The sequence below is a fragment of the Crocuta crocuta genome, unplaced genomic scaffold (assembly GCF_008692635.1).
Source record: "Crocuta crocuta isolate KB4526 unplaced genomic scaffold, BGI_CrCroc_1.0 scaffold60, whole genome shotgun sequence".
Taxonomy (NCBI): Eukaryota; Metazoa; Chordata; class Mammalia; order Carnivora; family Hyaenidae; genus Crocuta; species Crocuta crocuta.
Genome location: NW_027527145.1, coordinates 1,599,537 through 1,614,750, shown reverse-complemented (window position 1 = coordinate 1,614,750; position 15,214 = coordinate 1,599,537).

The following is a 15,214-nucleotide window of genomic DNA, read 5'->3' as shown; positions in this document are numbered from 1 at the left end:
GTGTGTGTGTGTGTGTGTGTGTGTGTGTGTGTGTCTATATACATACACATACACCTACACATATACATATACATACACATATAAAACATAAAATTTATTAGAGAGAGAGAGCAGGGACATAGAGGAAAAGAGAGAATTCCAAGCATGGGGCTTGATCTCATGAACCATGAGATCATGACCTAAGCACAGAGGTCAATACTGTGAATAGTGAGATCATGACCTGAGCCAAAATCAAGAGTCAGACACTGAACTGAATGAACCACCCAGGCTCCTCTGACCTTTTTTCTTTTCTTTTAATTTATTTCTGAAAGAGAGAGGGAGAGAGAGAATGAGCAGGGGAGGGGCAGAGAGAGAGGGAGATTTAGAATCTGAAGCAGGCTCCAGGCTCTGAGGTGGCTGTCAGCACAGAGCCCAACGAGGGGCTCGAACCCATGGAACTATGAGATCATGACCTGAGCCAAAGTCAGATGCTTGACCCACCCAGGCTCTCCCCTCACCTCTTCTCTTGAACCAGCTTGTTTGCCTCTTTCCTAAACAAACCTTGCCTTATAACCTGGAGAGGTGGCATTCCTTAAAAAACAACAACAACAACAACAACAAACTTCAGAATTAAAACTGGGGGTGCCTGGGTGGCTCAGTTTGTTCAGCTTCTGACTCAGTCTGGCTTAGGTCATGATCTCGGGTGGTGAGATAGAGCCCCACCTCTGGTCGCACTGGGCATGGAGCCTGCTTGAGGTTCTCTCTCTTCCTTTCCTTCTGCCCCTCCCCTATTTGTGCACTCACTCTCTCTCTCTCTCAAAAAAAAAAAAAGAAAAACATTAAAAACAAAAGCCTTTAAAAGCCAAAGCCTTTAAAAGCCAAAAGTAATAATTAAAAAACATTTTCTTATAATAAGTTTACATTTCAAGGTGACTGCCATAACGTGAACTTAGAAAGTCCATAATTGACTTAATCTTAGGAAGGACACTGTTGGTCTAGTCCAGCATGTAACTTTCTCATAAAGCAATAAATTGTTTTTATGTAACAAATGGGGGATCACAGGACATCATAATTTAAGGAGAATTAAGAAGTTAAATATTAAATACTGCATAGTAACAATGGTATCTGCTTAGATAAAATAATAGGCAGGTTAATTTTAACTGAAGGGGAGTGAAAGAGAATTTTGAGATGAACTGTGACAGAAGGGAGTAGATGACTCACGTTTAATGCTCCAGATCTATAAAAAGCCCAGCTCCTGACTCAGCTGGCTGGGCATCAACAACTTGGTGACTAAGAAGCAATCATTAGAGGAAGCTGGTGGTGCAGATGAACTAAAAGAAGTAAAGGCTGACCCATGTCATGAAATAACAGGTCATCTGCTTTTGCTTTTACCACCACTATTTTTAGTAGCAACACTAGAATTTTCCCAGACACCTAAAATTGCAAATAAGTTAAATGTTTTCATTATATAATATATTGAAGCATGCTAGAATATATATACTCAACAAAGAGCATACTTACAAAATTAACAGTCACATTCAAACATCCTCCATCTTTAACAAAAATATTGCCATTAGTTCTGTGCATTTTTTTGGCCTACCCCCACAACTGTAGACCTTCTTAAATTTCATTTTTTATATTCACTTCCCTTTTACAATTTTTCATGGTTAAGTTTTACAAAAGCAAATGCTTACTATTTGTAGTTTTCTCTGTGGCTTAAAAATAATGTTAAGATTGGGGTGCCTGCGGGGCTTAGTCGGTTAAGCGTCCGACTTTCGCTTAGGTCATGATCTCGCGGTTCATGGGTTCGAGCCGCACGTCGGGCTCTGTGCTGACTGCCAGCTCAGAGCCTGGAGCCTGTTTCAGAGTCTGTGTCTCCCTCTCTCTCTGACCCTCCCCTGTTCACGCTGTCTCTCTCTATCTCTCCTAGAAATAAATAAAAATATTTTTTAAAAAATGTTAAGATTTTATAAGGTTCATCCATGTTGTGGGTAGCTGAGTTCATTTTTTTAAAACTTAGTTGTTTCTGAGATAAAATTCACATACCATAAAATTCACTATTTAAAAGTATACAGTTCACTCATTAATAAATGCCCAAGTTTGTGCAGCTGTCGTCACTAATTCCAGAACGTTTTTATCACCACAAGAAGAAACTCCTACCTGCTAACAATGGATAATTTTCTCCTATCCCAGCCCTTGGCAACCACTGTGTTTTAAAATTTTCATATTTATACATAAGTATAATTTTAACTGAAGGAAAGTTTTTTCAAGTCCTTTTTTACAGGTACCTGGTGCTCATCATGACAGGTGCACTCCTTAATCCCCATCATGTATTTCACCCCTCCCCCTCTAACACCCGCACTCTGGCAACCATCAGTCTGTTCTCTAGAGCAAGAATCTGTTTCCTTGGTTTGTCTCTGTCTCTCTCTTTTTCCCTTTACTGATTTGTTTTGTTTCTCCTATTCCACATATGTGTGAAATCATATGCTATTTGTCTTCCTCTCACTGTTTATTTTGCTTAATATAATACATTCTAGCTCCATCCATGACATTGCAAATGGCAAGGTTTTATTACTTTTTATAGCTGAATAATATATATGTGAATATATATATTCATATATATGTGCCACCTCTTTACACATTCATTAATCAGTGGATACTTGCATTGCTTTCATAATTTGACTATTATAAACATGTTGCTCTAAACATAGGGGTGCAAGTATCCCTTTGAGTTGGTGTTTTTGTATTCTTTGGGTAAATATCCAGTAGTGTGACTCCTGGATCATACTGTAATTTTTTTTTTAAAGATGTATTTATTTTTGAGGAGGGAAGGGGGAGAGAGAGAGAGAAAGCAAGTTGGAGAGGGGCAGAGAGAGAAGGACAGAGAATCTGAAGCATGTTCCAGGTGCTGAGCTGTCAACATAGTGCCTGATGTGGGGCTCAAACTCAAGAACTTGGAGATCATGACCTGAGCTGAAGTCAGACACTCGACTGAGCCACCCAGGTGCCCTAATAACTTAAAAAACAAAAAAACAAAAAAACAAAAAAACAACTTTCTAAAGAATCTCTATGCTGTTTTCCATAGTGACTATACCAGTTTGCATTCCCACCAGCAGTGCAAGCAGATTCCTTTTTCTCTACACCCTCACCAATACCTGTTTCTTGTGTTGTTGATTTCAGCCACTCTGACAAGTGTGAGGCGATATGTCATTGTAGTTGATTTCCATTTCCCTGATAAGAGATGGCGACCATCTTTTCCTGTATCTGTTGGCAATTGGATGTCATCTTTGAAGAAAGATCTGTTCATGACTTCTGCCCATTTTTTACTTGGGTTATTTAGGTGTTGGGTGTTGAGTTTTATAATTTCCTTATATATTTAGGATACTAGCCCTTCAGTGGATATGTCATTTACAAATATCTTCTTCCATTCCATAGGTTGCCTTTTACTTCTTTTGATGTTTCCTTCCCTGTGCAGAAGCTTTTAATTTTGATGTAGTCCCAATAGTTTATTTTGCTTCTGTTTTCCTTGCCTTAGGGGATATCTCTAGAAAAAAAGTTGCGACATCCAATGTCAGAGAAATTACTGCCTGTCGTTTACTCTCTTCTAGGGTTCTTATGGTTTCACATCTCACATTTAGGTCCCTAATCCATTTTGAATTTATTTTTGTGTATAGTAGAAGAAAGTGGTCCACTTTTATTCTTTTGCATGTTGCAGTCCAGTTTAACCAACACCATTTGTTGAAGAGACTATATATTTCCCATTGTGTATTCTTTACTACTTTTGTCAAAGATTAATTAACCATGTAATTATGGGTTTATTTCTGGATTTTCTGTTCTGTTCCACAGATATGTGTCTATTTTTGTGCCAGTACCATATTGTTTTGATTACCTCAGTTTTGCAATACAACTTGAAGTCCAGAATTGTGATGCCTCCAGCTTTGCATTTCTTTTTCCAGATTGCTTTGGCTATTTGAGGCCTTTTGTGGTTCTTAGAAACTTTAGGATCATTTGTTCTAATTTAGTAAAAAATGCTGTTGTATTTTGATGGAGATTGCATTGAATGTGTGCATTGCTTTGGGTGGTAAAGACATTTTAACAATCTTTGATCTTCCAAAGATTTTAAACCATTGTTCTCATTTTCATTTGTTTCCATGTACTTTATTTTTTCCTTGATTTCCTCATTGACACGTTCATTATTTAGTAGCATGTTATTTAATTTCCATGTATTTGTGCTCTTTCCAGATTTTTTTCTTGTAGTTGATTCCCAGTTTCATAGCATTATGTTCAGAAAAATGCATGGTTGGACTTAGATCTTGAATTTGTTAGGGTGTGTTTTGTGGCCTAACATAATCTATTCTGGTAAATGTTCCATGTGTACTTTAAAAGAATATGTGTTCTGCTGTCTTAGGATGGAATATTCTGAATATATGTTAAATTCATCTGGTCCATTGTGTCATTCAATGCCATTATTTCCTTATTGAGTTTTTGTTTAGGTGGTTTGTCCATTGGTATAAGTGGGGTGCTAAAGTCCCTTACTATTAATGCATTATCATCATTTAGAAACTAATCTTTGTTATTAAGTTTCATGTATTTAAGTACATATTCAGTTATTATATGTTCTTTTTGGATTGTACCTTTGATTATTTTATAGTGCTCTTCTTTGTCTTTGTTTTAAAGTTTATTTTGTCTGATAGAAGTATTGCTACTCCAGCTTTATTTTGACATCTGTTTGCATGAAAAATGTTTCTCCAGCTCCTAACTTTAAATCTGCAGGTGTCTTTAGGTTGAAAATGAGTCTCTTACCAGCAGCATATAGTTGAATCATTTTTTTTAATCCATTCCATCACACTATGTCTTTTGGTTAGAGTGCTTAGTCCATGTTTTAGTTTTGATAGAGGGAGAGAGAGAACATGAGCAGGGAAAGGGTAGAGAGAGATGGGGACAAAGGATCCGAAGCAGACTCTATGCTGACAGCAGTGAGCCTGATACAGGACTTGAACTCACAAAACATGAGGTCATGACCTAGCTGAATTTGGACGCTCAAAAGACTGAGCCATCAAGGTGCCCCTAGTCCATTTACGTTTAAATTAATTATTGATAGATATGTATTCATTTGCTATTCTGTTATTTGTTTTGTGGCTGTTTCTGAAAATTTTTTCTGAACCTTTCTTTCATGATTTGTTGTTTTTCTTTCGGGACATACTTGGATTTCTTTCTCTTTATTTTGCATATTTATTAGTGGTTATTGATTTGTGGTTACCATTAGGTTTGTATGTAATGTCTTCTGCATAAAGCAATCTGTATTAAGCTGATGGCCATTTAAGTTTGAACCCATTCTTTACTCCTCTCCTCTCCATATTTTAGGTATATGGTGTCATATTTTATGTCCTTTTATTCTGTAAGTTCCTTGACTGATTTTTTACAGAAATATTCATTTAAATGCTTTTTAGTTTTTATTTATTTTTGAGAGAGAGTGTGCAAGCAGGAGAGGGGCAGAGAGAGAGAGACACAGAATCTGAAGCAGGCTTCAGGCTCTGAGCTGTCAGCACAGAGCCTGACTAAGGGCTAGAACTTACAGACCACAAGATCATGACCTGAGCTAAAGTCAGTTGCTTAACCAACTGAGCCACCCAGGCACCCCAGAAATAATCATTTTTACTGATTTTATGTTTTCTGCCTTCATACTGGTATTTTTGGTCTTTCCTTCCCACCCAAAAAATCCCCTTTTGTATTTCTTGCAGGGCTGCTTTAGTGGTTATAAATCCCTCTAGTTTGTCTCTCCTATTCTAAATGATAGCCCTTCTGGAGTAAGCATTCTTGGCTACAGGTTTTCCCCATTTATCATTTTGAATGTATCATGCTACTCCTTTCTGGAATGAAAAGCTTTTGCTGAAAAATCTGCTGTTACCTCTACAGGGTTTCCTTTGTATGTAACTGACTTTTGTCTTCCTGCTTTTTATATTTTTCTTTATCATTATGTTTTGCCATTTATGTCTTGGTGTGGATCTGCTTTTGTTAATTTTTATTGGAGTTTGTGTGTGTTGCATTTGGAAATCCCTTTCCTTCCCTAGATTACAGAAGTTTTCAACTATTATTTCTTCAAATAAATTCTGTGCCCCCTTTTCTCTCTCTTCTTTCTCTGGGACTTCTATAATGTGAATATTATTACGTTTGATAGAGTTACCAAATTCCTTAAGTCTGTTCTCATCTTGCATAATTATTTTTTTCTTCAGTTTGATTACTTTCCATTCCTCCCTCTTCTAGGTCATTAATTTGTTCCTTTGCTTCTTTCAGTCAGCTGTTCACTACATCAAGCATATTTCTCATTTTGAGACCTGTATCTCTGCTATGTTATTCTTTATCTCTATATTAATGGTGTCACTGATCTCATCCAAATCCAGTGAGTATCCATTTGATCATTGCTTTACATTTTTCATCAAACAAGTTAACTGTATTTGTTTGCTTACATCTCCTGCCATGGCTTTGTCTTTCTTTGATTTTGGACAAATTTCTCTGTTTTCTCATTTTGTCTAAGTCTCTGTGCCTGTTTCTGTGTGTTACTAAAGTTAGCTATATTCTTGTTCTTGAGGGCAGTGGCTTTATAAAAATTTCCTATAGTGCCTTGAAATGTAGTGTGCCTGTCTCCAGGGACCGGCACTTCCAGAAGTGTCTCCAGTGTGTTTTGCATATGTTCTGCTGTTATGTCCTGCCTACTTTATCCTTCAGGCCAGTCATCTGCAGAAGTTCTCTTTGCCTGTTGTGAGCAATATTTGATCCATGGCCTGAATGTGGTGACTTTTAACTAGGCTTATTCTGGTCGTCATGTGAAATGAGACCTGTTGCCACTGGCAGGAGAATCAAGGCTTAGCAAAACTCCTGGGTAGGGAAGTGTGGTGTTGGTGAAAGTTTAGGCTGATCTTCTGGGGGAAGAGGCCTTCTGTACTGGGACTGAGGCATGCGTGATAGGGAAGGGCAGTTCTTCTAGAATGTGAATGGGGGATCTTAGCATAAGCACATTAGGTAGCCATTGTGGACACTGTGCTGGTTCATGCAGGAGGCTATGCGTTTATGCTAAGGGGTGTGGGAGAGAAATGGCACCTGCCAGTTCCTTTGTTCCCAGAGAGGTCTTTCCATGAATGCTGCTTTCTGGATTACACTCTTAGATGAGTAGCTAACCTTTCTACTTTTTGCCCCAGGTGTCCGTCAGCATGCTATTTACATGATGTACATCTGCTGGCTATTTGCCCTGCCTTTTCTCCAAGTGCATCCCTGATGTCCTTTGAGTTCTCTTAGAACCAAGCACTTGGACCTTTAAAACTCTAGGCTTGAAGCTCTACTGGTTACAGGAACTCATAGAATTTAGCCTCTTTCCAAGCCAGTTGTTGTGGGGATATGTCTTCCCTTGTGGGCTCCCCTGTGTGCTTGTCTGTCTCTTACCCTTTTTTGCCACTGTGACTCCCTCCTTACCATAGCAGTCACCATCCATTTCTTTACCAAGCCATGTCTCCACGCTTCCTACCTTCTTTGTGGTCTCTTTTCTACCTTTAGTTGTGGAGTTTGTTCTGCCAGTCTTCAGATTGATTTCTAGGATATTTAGTTTGATTTGATAGTTATTAACTTACATTCATGGGATGAGGCAAGCTTAGGGTCCCCCTACTCCACTACTATCTTAAATGAAAAAACTAACCATGATATTTTCAAAGTTCATCCATATTGTAGCATGGATCAGTACCTTATTTCCTATGACTGAGTTATATTCAATTTTTTGGAATATTATTCATAAAATGACTACTGGTACATTTTTTTGATCTATTCATCAATTGACAGATATTTGGGTTGTATTCAGTTTTTGGCTCTGATGAATAATGCTTTTATAAACATTCATGAGTAAGTTTTTGCGTGAGCATATGCTTTTAATTCTCCTAGGTATATATCTACTAGTAGAATTGATAGGTTATATGACAACTCTCTATTTAACTTTTTGAGTAACTGGCAAACCGTCATGCAGGTGACTGCATGATTCTCTATCTCATCAGCAGTGTATGAAGTTTCCAGTTTTTTGACATCCTTGTCAATGCTTGTTTTTAACTTTTTTTAAAAAAAAGCTATAGCCAACTTAGAGCATGTGAAGTGGTGTCTCGGTTTTTATTTGTACTTGCCTAATGACTGGTGATGGTGACCATCTGTTGATGTGTTTTTGGCCATCTGTGCATCTGCTTTGAAGAAATGTCTATTCAAATACACTGCCCATTTGAAATTGGGTTGTTGTCTTTTTGATGGTGGATATTATGCTCACTATGTATGGTGGATACTAGTCCCTTGTCAGATACATAATTTATAAATAAATCCCATTCTATGTACTGTCTTTTCACTTGATAGAATCCTTTGACACACATTTTTAAGCTTTGAAGAGTCCAATTTATTTTTTTTCTTTGGTTGCTTTTGACCTGTATAAGAAATTGTTGCCTATTTCAACATTACAAAGATATATGCTTATGTTTCCTTCTGGAATTTTATAGTTTTAGCTCTTAAATTTAGGGCTTTGATCTATTTTGACTTAGTAATTTATATATGGCATGAGGTAGGGCGCCAGATTAGTTCTTTTACGTGTAGGTATGCAGTTTTCTTAGGACCATTTGTTGAAAAGACCATTCTTTCCACCACTGGATGGTGTAGTGGGTTGAATGGTGACCCCCGATAAGATAGATCCATGTCCTAATACTTACAACCAGTGAATGTGGTCTTATCAAATATCATTTTTCTAGGTAAGTTACTAAATTAAGGATTTTGCAATGAATTTATCCTATATTATTATCAAGGTGGGTCCCATAGTCAATGATCAGTGTCTTTATAAGAAGAAAAGAAGACACACAGAGGAGGAAGCAATGTAAAGATGATGGCAGAGATTGAAGTTGTATGGCCATAACCTAACAAAACCAGCAGCCACTAGAAACTGAAAGATTCAAAGAATATATTTTACTTTAGAGCATCCAGAGGGAATGAGACCCTGTTAACACCTTGATTTTTTTAATTTCTGGCTGCTCTAACTATGACAAAATAAATCCGTTACTTTCAATTACTCAGTTTGTGGTAATTTGTTACAGCAGCAAGGGAAAACAAAGACAAATGGTCTTAGCACCCTTCTCAAAATCAATTGACCATAGCTGGATGGATTTATTTCTGAATTCTCAATTATAATCTTTTATTCCTATGCAAGTCCCATATTATGTTGGCTACTGTAGTTTATATAGCTACAATATAAAGAGTGAGTCCTTCAAATTTGTTCTCCTTCTTAAAAGATCATTAGGACTATTCTGGTACCCTATTCTTGTTCCCTTGAAATTTCATGTGAATTTTAGGATGAGTTCATATAAAAGGACAGTTGTCATTTTGAAAGAGATCACATTGAATCTATAGATCAATTCATGGAATGCTGCCATCATTGAAATATTAATCTTCCCATTCGTGAATATGAGATGTCTTTCCATTTGGTCTTAATTTATTTAAACGTTTTGTAGTTTTCAGTGTGCATGTCTTGTAATACTTTTGTTAAATCAGTCCTTAAGTATTTTTTTGATAGTGTCATAAATGTTAAAATTTTCTTGGATCATTCATTGCTAATGTAAAGAAATAGATTGAGGTGCCGGAGTGGTTCATTTGGTTAAGCATCTGACTCTTGATTTTAGCTTGTGCCATGATCTCAGAGTTCATTGGATGGAGCACTTGGGAGCCTGCTTGGGATTTTCCCTCTCTGTCTCTCTTTGCCCCTCCCCTGCTCATTCTGTCTCTTTCTTTCTCTCCTCTCTCTCTTTCCCTCCCTCCTTCCCTGTCTCAAAATAAATAAGCTTTAATATACAAATATCAATATATTTTCTAAAATCTTTCCCCTGCAACCTTACTGAACTTGTTAATTGGCTCTAATGTATTAGTGTTTTTGTGGATTTTGGGGGGTTATCTATTTATAAATCAAGTCAACTGCAAGTAGATATAATTTTCTTCCTTTCCATTTGGGGTGTCTTTCCTTTTTTTCCCCTAATTGCCCTGACTAAAACCTGTAGTGTAATGTTGAATAGAAGTGGCTAAAGTAGGCATCATTGTCTCATTTCTGATATTAGGGGCACAACTTTCAATCTCTCACTATTGAGTGTTATGTTCTCTGTGCCTTTTTTTTTTTAATATCTTTATCAGGTGGAAGTTTCTTTCTATTAGTTTTTTTGACATTAAAAGATGTTATATTTGTCAAATGTTTTTTTCTATATATAAATCACATTTTAAAATATCCTATTAAAATGCTTCATTATGTTAATTTTATTTTTAAATTTTTAAATTTTTATTTTTTTAATGTTTTATTTATTTCTGAGAGAGAGACAAACAGTATGAGCTGGGAAGGGTCAGAGGTGGGGGTGAGGGGGGACACAGAATCTGAAGACAGGCTCCAGGTTCTGAGCTAGCTGTCAGCACAGAGCCTGACTTGGGGCTCAAACCCAGGAACTGTGAGATCATGACCTGAGCTGAAGTCTGATGCTTACTGAGCCACCCAGGCACCCCTTATTATGTTGATTTTCAACCAACCTAGCATTCCTGGGATAAATCCTGCTTGGTCATGGTGAATATTCTTTACATGCTGCTGAATTTGGTTTCTAACATTTTGTTGAGGATTTTGCCTTTACTCAATGGTAATATAGATGTGTAATTTCTTTTCTTGTGATGTCTTGATTTTTGTTTGGTATCCGGTAATGATGGTCTCCTATAAAGAGTTAGAAAATTTTTCCTTGTCCTCCACAGTTGAGGTGTTTTTACTCTATCCCATAAATTTTGGTACATTGTATCTTAGTTTTCATTTACCTCAAAGTATTGTTAAATTTCCCTGTTTATTGACTCATTAGATAATTAGGGGTATGTGGTTTCAGTTCCACATCTGTGATTTTATAAAATATCTTTTTATTTCTAATGACATTCCATTGTGGTTGGAGATGATACTTCATATGATTTTAATTTTTCTGTATGTCTTCGAGAATAGATACATAGGATTTACTTAGGGATTTTTTTTTTTTAAATTTAACAAGGACTTCCAGAAGAAATTTTTGGATTAAACCTCTGTGTGTGTGCGTGTGTGTGTGTGTGCATATGTGTAACATATATGGTGGATCCCAGGTTACTTAGTAGGATTCTATTTCATGGTCCGCTAATGGGTGCCAACTATGGATATTTTAGGTGTCTGCTATTAAAATGCCAGGAGCTCTCACTCAAATTATGGAACTACAATCCCACCCTTTAATTCAGCAAAGTTGCTGTGTCCAGATTTTCTCATACTGTCTCTATCTCTAAATAAATAAACATAAATAAAAACATTATCTGATAATTTTCTCCTACCACTCACTTCCTTTCCCCCACTGCTATCCCACCCTTCCACTCATCCATTTAACTACTTATCTATTTATCCTTTATAAGTTTTGCCAGTTATATATGATACAAATATCTTCTCCAACTTTATTGTCACTTTGTATGTGTGTGTTTAGACAAAATTTATTTAACATGGTTGAATTTGTCTCCTTGTCATAAGTACTTTTGGGGCAATATAAAATGTTTATCTTCTGCAAGTTTATATTATTTTCTATAAATCTGGGGTTGACTTTTTTGTGTATATGAGGTGACATAGAAGTCTGAAGAGTGTGTGTGTGTGTATAAATAAATGTGTGATATATGTATCAATTTTCCCAGGGCAATTTGTTGAATAATTATTTTCTATAATGTTCTGAAACGCCCAGAGTTCGAGAGACCCCAAAAACAGACCACCAGAGACCAGAGTCAAAGCCAATCGTCAAGGGTCGTTTATTTGCAGGTTCGAACCCGGACCTCCGCGCACTCGTCGCCGGTGACGCTGAGAGGCCCCGAACAAAGTCTTTGCAGCCTTTTTATAGACAGGAGTAAACAAGTCGTGGGGAGGGACAGGGGATCTCTATGGTTACAGGTTTGTCATTGGTTGATATTTAAATGTGAACATATACCACATTTGATTGGTTCCCGCCATCAGGTTTTTGGCGGGATCCAATTACAATATTTAGGATACCTTTGAATTTAGCCTATCATAGAGCGAGTCTAGGGTCTTGTTCGGCGACTAACAGGTTACCTTCTCTCTCCCTAGGCCCTTCCTTCAGTAAGGCGGAGGGTGGCTGCTGGCCTTTCCTGATTGGGTGTTGCCAGGGTAGTGTGGAGGAGTGATGTGGTGGCCAGTTTCTTCGGCCTTGGGCAGTGTGCAGCTGCCTGATAGTTCCGGGGAGGCTGAAACTCAAGCCTTAAGCAATGGTACAGAAGCGGAAGGAGCTAGTTAGGTTTTAGTTTCCCGTAGTGCAAGCACTTGTACAGAAGCAGAAAAGCTGGTTGAGTTTTTGGTTTAGTTTGTCTAGGCCCCTCACTCCAAGGAGCCGGCACCGATGCAAGTGCAAAAGGGTCTTTATTACAAGCTTGAGCAGGGGCTCACCCAGCCTGCTGGTGTCATGGCAGCAAGGTGAAGCCAAGAACAATAGCGAACAGGGTTTTTAAGGAGTAAGGGATGGGGGTGTTACAGTACATGTAGCATCATCACATAAGCACCAATTACAATTACAGCTTCGACCATTCAGTGTCTGTGAGGTGTTCATTACTTTTGGTGGGACCCAATCATGACCTTTGAGAATCCTTTGAAAATGACCAATTGTGAGGTGAGTTCAAAGGGCCCACATGGGGTTCAGACAAGCAGTGAGAAATTGGCTAGTTTGTATCTGCAGTTTCCAGCCTTGACTCAGACCATAGGAATGTTCCTATTTTTTTTCTTTTTGATTAGCTGAACTGAGGGCGGTCTGAGGATGGCTTTAGCCTTGAACAGTCTGAGGCTTTTCCTGGGACTGGGACTGGGGCTACGTGCAGCCCGAGGTTTCTCTTAATGGAGGACTGAATTTTTGGCTCTTCAGTTCCTTTTTACATATATACCTATCTATGTTAGCATAGATTTGCTTCTGGACTCTCTATTCTGCACTGTGAGTCAAATTGTATGCCAGTAACACTCCTCTTAGTTACTATAACAATAAATCTTGATCTAGTAAGGAAATTTTCCTTATATTTTTAATTGTTTTGATTACTCTTGGGGTTTTGTAATTGTATATAGATTTTAACGTCAGCTTGTTAATTTCTCACAAACCCTGTTAAGGTTTTCATGTAAATTACTTTAAAGATAGAGGCCAATTAGACAGATGCATAGACATCTTAGACTGTGCAGACCTGCTCCTGTGCCAAATGAATGCCACCAAAAGATTTTTGTTGATTCCGTGTGAAACATCATCTACCTGAGTAGTGTCCAAATTCTTGACCTCTCAAATTGTAAGATACAATCAAATTGTTTTTGTTTTCAACCAAGTCTTAATATACTTGTTAAGAGTAATAGATAAGCCACACCTAATTAGATATATGGAAGTGAAATGCTGCCATAAAATTTAAAACATGTAACACTGACTGTGGGACCAGGTGGGAAATTGTAGTACCTGTTTGTGAAAGCTGAAAGAATCAGGAAATTGTTATTGGAGTTTGGAATAAAGGAAACTTTGTTATATATTGGCCAGAAGTTTGGCAACATTGTCACCTGTGTCACATATATACAGATAGATACCTATATATTGAGATATAAATATAAAACTGGTCAGTTTGGCAGACCTCTTTTGGGAACAGTTTTTCAAGTACCATGTTATTTATTTTTTTAGCCATAAATAATAAAGTACAGATGAAGGGAAATGAGCTACAAAAAGGAAATATTCAGTTTTCATACAAGATTTAGAGAAAAGGTAGTCATGTCTTGCCATTTGAAAATAAAACCATTTGGGGCGCCTGGGTGGCTTAGTCGGTTAAGCGTCCGACTTTCGCTTAGGTCATGATCTCGCGGTTCGTGGGTTCGAGCCCCGCGTCGGGCTCTGTGCTGACTGCCAGCTCGGAGCCTGGAGCCTGTTTCAGTCTGTGACTCCCTCTCTCTCTGACCCTCCCCTGCTCATGCTCTCTCTCTCCTAGAAATAAATAAAACATTAAAAAAAAAAATTAAAAAAAAAAAGAAAAGAAAACATTTATTTTTCCCAGCTTCCCTGAAACGTCCTCAAATTAAATGCTAATAGGGTAAATATCATTTACCCTAATTCGATAATTATCGAATTATCATTTTGATTATCGAATATCATTTCGAGGATATGCCTTTAAGGTCCATTATTAAGATGTTATGAAGATTTAAAGACATGTCTCATAGAAACTCTCAACAAGACAAAATGCCTTATGGGAAACAATTATTTTTCTCTAGCATCCTGCTCTTTATCACAAGTTTAAGGGAACCTGCATTGGGAGATTTATGACTTTTAACCAATATAGAACCCTAAGATTCATAGAAATCTCACAAAATTTATAAGAGAATTGTAGTAATACCATCAACTTGGAACAAAGGGGCCAGAAATATTTCAAAACAAAACCCACTCCCCAACTGTCTAAGAATAGAGAGAAAGCTAAAAAGATCACTCAAGAGGCAACATTGGTTGCTCATTATAAAAAATAAAAGATGACTAAGAGGTTAGTTCCAAGGGCCAGAGGTTGAAGCCAAAAGCCACAGACCACCATTTCCACAGAATAGGACTGGCCCTTAAGATACTGGCAACATGTGCTTCTGTCATTTTCCTGTTTTTTCTAAGCCTTTTTGAGATATATCTGAGATATAACTTTGTTTATGATATACAACGTGATGATTTAATAGACATGTATAATGTGAACCGATTATCACAATACGGTTAGTAACATCCATTACCTCACATAGTTTACCTTTCTTTCTTTCTTTCTTTCTTTCTTTCTTTCTTTCTTTTTCTTTCTTTCTTTCTTTCTTTCTTTCTCTTTCTTTCTTTCTCTTTCTTTCTCTTTCTCTCTTTCTCTCTTTCTCTTTCTTTCCTTTCTTCTCTCTCTCTTCCTTCCCTCCTTCCCTCCTTTCCTTTTCTTTCTTACAAGAATATTTAAGATCTATACTCTTTGGAACTTTTAAGGATACAGTATATTATCATTAACTATAGTCATGATGCTGTATACATGATGTGTTCTAGGTGACCAGACTTATTCATCTTAAAACTGAAAGTTTGTACCCTTGGTGTTAGATGGTGGGAGAACCCAACCAAACCACCCTTGAGTTGACTGGGGAAAAAATGAGCTCTTTTGATGCATCATGGCTGGGGTATTTATTCTT